Source organism: Muscardinus avellanarius, assembly GCF_963383645.1.
Source record: "Muscardinus avellanarius genome assembly, chromosome: 1".
Lineage (NCBI taxonomy): Eukaryota > Metazoa > Chordata > Mammalia > Rodentia > Gliridae > Muscardinus > Muscardinus avellanarius.
Genome location: NC_137786.1, coordinates 1,349,345 through 1,354,480, shown reverse-complemented (window position 1 = coordinate 1,354,480; position 5,136 = coordinate 1,349,345).

Sequence of the window (5,136 nt, the reverse complement as noted above, 5' to 3'; positions counted from 1 at the left end):
CGGCCTGGCCCCTCTCTTCTCTGTGGCAGAAAGGAGCTTTGGTTTCTTATTAGTGTCTCCTCCTCGTCTTGGGGAAACCACACAGAAATGTCACTTAGCTGTCCCGGCCCTGGTGAGCCACAGCCAGCCAGGGAGACCCCGCGGAGCCCCATCTCTCACCCTAAGGCTGAGCCCTGGGCTGACCAGCTGGTCAGAATGCCCACACTGCCCATCAAGGGAGGGACGGGGCTAGGTCTTTGTCACTAACATATGCACAGCCAAGCACACCAGTGCTCCTTCTTCTGTGTCTGAACCCATTCTAACCCAGCTACCTGGATAGCTCCCTCTCCAGGACACTGTGTCTCTCTGGAGAGTGAGGGATTGTGCTGGAGAAACTTCATTCCTCTGCACACTGACATTAAAAGCAGCGCTCCCCCAAACGCCTGCCAGGCAGCCACGCCTCCTGTCATTTCTCTGAGGAGCGTGAGCGTTATGTAACATCTCCGGGGCACCAAGGCCAAGGCAGAACACATCTACGCCCACCACTTGGCCCACAGTGAAGGGCCCCGAGCTTCCTATTTTAAAAGTACATGTAACGGCTTTTTAACGAATGCCCGGTCATTAAATAATTAACTCAATCGTTCCTTTTCCCTGAAAGGAGGTGTAGACAGTGCACGCGGGTTCCCACAGGCCCATCCAGCCTCTCTCTGGCCTTCTGGCCTGTGGGCACAGGTGGCACCGGATAGCCAAGGCCCTAGGCCCCAGCAGTCAGCCTGAGCCCTCTCCTCCATGACTGTCCTCCTGCTGCTGGCAGAACAGAGCGGGGAGGGCTCATCCCCTGAGGAGCCTAATGACGGAAGACACTGAAGACCCATCACTTCAGCTAGTGTGACTAGCCAAGTGCCAGAAATCCCTTTATACTTGGGAAAGAAATGCCAGATAGTGAAATTCCACACGTCCACGTGGAAGGCTGAGCGGCAAGGGTGGGGTTTCCCTTTGCTGAGTCACCGGTTGACAGAGCCGCAGCTTCCAAGAGTTCTCTAGTTAGCTAGCTCCGTGGCCTCTGTGTTCTCCAGTTAGCTAGCTCCGTGGCCTCTGTGTTCTCCAGTTAGCTAGCTCCGTGGCCTCTGTGTTCTCCAGTTAGCTAGCTCCGTGGCCTCTGTGTTCTCCAGTTAGCTAGCTCCGTGGCCTCTGTGTTCTCTAGTTTGCTAGCTCTGTGCCCTCTGTGTTCTCTAGTTAGCTAGCTCTGTGTTCTCCAGTTAGCTAGCTCCATGGCCTCTGTGTTCTCTAGTTAGCTAGCTCCGTGGCCTCTGTGTTCTCCAGTTAGCTAGCTCCATGGCCTCTGTGTTCTCCAGTTAGCAACTCTGTGCCCTCTGTGTTCTCTAGTTACCTAGCTCCGTGGCCTTTGTGTTCTCCAATTAGCTAGCTCCATGGCCTCTGTTCTCTAGTTAGCTAGCTCTGTGGCCTCTGTGTTCTCTAGTTAGCTAGCTCCGTGGCCTCTGCGTTCTCTAGTTAGCTAGCTCCATGGCCTCTGTTCTCTAGTTAGCTCGCTCTGTGGCCTCTGTGTTCTCTAGTTCGCTAGCTCCGTGGCCTCTGTGTTCTCCAGTTAGCTAGCTCCGTGGCCTCTGTGTTCTCCAGTTAGCTAGCTCCGTGGCCTCTGTGTTCTCTAGTTTGCTAGCTCTGTGCCCTCTGTGTTCTCTAGTTAGCTAGCTCTGTGTTCTCCAGTTAGCTAGCTCCATGGCCTCTGTGTTCTCTAGTTAGCTAGTTCTGTGGCCTCTGTGTTCTCCAGTTAGCTAGCTCTGTGCCCTTCGCATTCTCTAGTTAGCTATCTCCGTGGCCTCTGCGTTCTCTAGTTTGCTAGCTCCGTGCCCTCTGTGTTCTCTAGTTAGCTAACTCCGTGGCTTCTGTGTTCTCTAATTAGCTAGCTCCGTGGCCTCTGTGTTCTCTAGTTAGCTAGCTCTGTGGCCTCTGTGTTCTCTAGTTAGCTAGCTCCGTGGCCCTCTGTGCTGGGACTCAGCAGGCTGTCCCCGGGGATCCATGCTGAGTTCTTACCCAAGGCCCCAGGGAAGTCAGAGGCCAGGCTCCTTCAGGCAATCGTGCTTGCCCTGTGTGACCAAGACCTGGACCACTAGCATCAGCCTAGGCTGTTCTCAAGCTCTCATTGTGGGGACCACAGAGACATGGCTGGGTCCTGCAGGCCCCGCTCTTAGTCATTGGCCCAGGCCAGTTGATACTTCTTGCCGAGCTCACATGGCAGCTGCCTCTTTCAAAGGTTCCATCCCTCCCAGACACCCACGTGGCAGCTCTGGTCCTCACTCAGCCCACCCACAACCTGTCGATGCGTCTCCTTCTACCTCGGTCCTCAGTGCAGCCCTGGGTCCCCTGCCAACTGGGGACCGTTGGTGATGTCACGGAAGGCCTCGCCCTGGTTGGAGCCCTCCCAGGGTCCTTGGGCCTCTCTGCTCGTCCTCCACGGGCCTTCTGCCCTACGGGGTTTCCTCAGCAGTGCCCTTTGTCGTCATCTCCAACTGTAGCGCCACACCTGTCCTGCTCCCTGCCTGGACACTCTGTGCAGTGTCTAAGCATGAGCCAGCCCTGGGGTGGGCAATCTGGACTGACTCCTGGTTCTGCCTATCACTAGCTGGGAACTGCGACTAATGATCCTTGTGCCTAGTGACCACTGCCTCCCCATCATGGGGCTGGTGACAGGACTGCCTGACCTCAGGGCTATTGTGGGCAAGAGAGTCAGAGCCAGAGGAGCTCTGGGCTATTATCACCAGTGCCGATAAATGTCGGCTACTGGCCTCGTTGCCCTGGCATTGTATTTCTGGGAAGCACTCCAGAGTGTGCCAGTCCCGAGATTAAATTATCCCATTGGCTGATGTCTAGTCCCCAGGCAACACGAGGGCCAAATACAGGCACAACTCGCCCCCCCACAGAGCACATCTCACCAACCCTGTGGAGCACCACCCCCAGGGAGCACATCTCACCACCCCCGGGGAGCACATCTCACCACCCCCCGGGAGCACGTCTCAACACCCCCAGGGAGCACATCTCACCACCCCCGGGGAACACATCTCACCACCCCCCAGGGAGCACATCTCACCAACCCCAGGGAGCACATCTCACCACCCCCCGGGAGCACATCTCACCACCTCCATGGAGCACGTCTCAACACCCCCAGGGAGCACATCTCATCACCTCCATGGAGCACGTCTCAACACCCCCGGGGAGCACGTCTCACCACCCTAGTGGTGTGAGTACTAACTAGCGTATGTGTGGGAGTGTGCGCATGGGTGTGTGAGTGTGTGCAGGTGTGAGTGCACACGCTTGTAGAGTGTGAATGTGTGTCTGTGGATGAGGATGTGTGTGCACGTGGGTGTGGGCAGAGCTTTGGCATGTTCATGCAGAGGGAGGAGGACATGCGTCCCCCAGGTTGCTCTCAGCCTGGACGTGTGCTCACAGCTTCCCAAGTGTGTTGGCCCAGGGGGAACGCAGTGGGACCGTGGCCAGCAGCAAGGCTGGACCCCGAGATCATGCCTGGGGCCGAGGGTGTGAAGACTTGGGGTCTGAGCATCGCTCAGTGTCAACATGAGTGGCCGTCCCAAAGGTCCATAAAGACAACACGTGGAGAGCGTCCGGTCAGCAGAGTCCCTGAACCCAGGGTCCCGGGCAGGAGCCCCCGCAGAGCGCACTGAGCTCTCACCGCTGGCTGCAGCAGTGAGGACAGGGGACCGGTCGCACTCCCGGAGCAGGGGACGGCGGCTCTTCATGAGGGCAGACCAGCAGGGCCAGCTCACCAGGGAGCCTTTGGCTATGCACATCTGGGCCCCTGGCCCTCAAGACTGGGCCACTGGGCCATGATCCTGCCACTCCTGCCACCACTGGGGTCTGGGCCTCTCTGCTTGTCTCAGGTGGGCATCCTCTGCTCCAGACCTCAGCCCCTTTCACACACGCACACACACACACACACACACACTCACGCTGACACGGGCAGTCATGCACAGGTGTGTGCACATCTACACACAGTTACAGGGGGCCACACACTCTCAAATATGCTTGCACACACATATGCCACTCTCACACACATGAACACACTCTTGTGCACATGTTTGAGAAAACAAAAGCTGTCTCCATCCACCATGTTTGAAGAATTTGTTTAAATAAATTTTCTTTTATGTTTATATTTTTACTGGTGTTTGAATTTTATGGCATTATACTATTATTTGGTAAGCTTTTGTGCATTAATTATAGACCAAGGAGAAGCAATTATATGCAGAGTATAAATTATGAAATTATAAAATAAGTTTTATGGACGTGTTTAATTACAGAGGCAGGAAGCAGGTCACAGCCCCTTTATTTGCACATTGGAAGTTGAGATGTATTTATGCTCTTTGTAATCTTTACAAAAAATCACAGGCACTTCATCCCACCCACCAGCTTGTTAATTAATCAGGAAAAGAGTCCTATCTGAGGATGATTCAGAAACAAAAGTGGGGATGGAGCGGTCGTCCCTCCCTCCGGCTGCACACCTGTGGCAAGCGTGTGCCGTGGGCCTCACTCTCTCCCGCCCGGGTGAGGCACCTTCCTTGGCTCATCCCTGGCTGGCCTCTCGGCCTCTGATGTCAAAAGGAGGTGTTCCTTCTGCGATGCCAGGGGTTAAACTGATAGCAGAGATTTTAAACTCTGGTCCAGCCTTCTGGGTTCCATGGCTAACAACGGGAGCGTGGAAATAAAGGGGACTCAATCCCACTTGCAACCTGCATGAATGGAGACTGAGACCACCTGTAAGAGTGTCTAGAACGCACCAAGACCAGGCTCTGAAAAGGACACAAGTGTGAGCTGGAGTGTGGGAGCCCAGAAGTGGACCAGGACTGCCGAGGGCGCACATTGGGCTTTCTGTCCTAGGTAATGACACCGGGCCATATTCCCAGCCCTGGGCACAAGAGATGCCCTGTGGGCTCACAGGCCACCAGGCCACAGTAACCAAGCAGATGATGAGCAGGAGCTGCCCTGGGTGCCAGGAGAGCAGCCAGTCCCTTGAGGAAGTCCTCGTGAGGATGATCTGGGGTGCTCCAGGACAGACGAGTCCAGGCAGGTGGGGCAGAGCAGGCGGCAGAGCTGCCCTGCTGAGCAAGCTCAGGAGAGGAGGGCAGG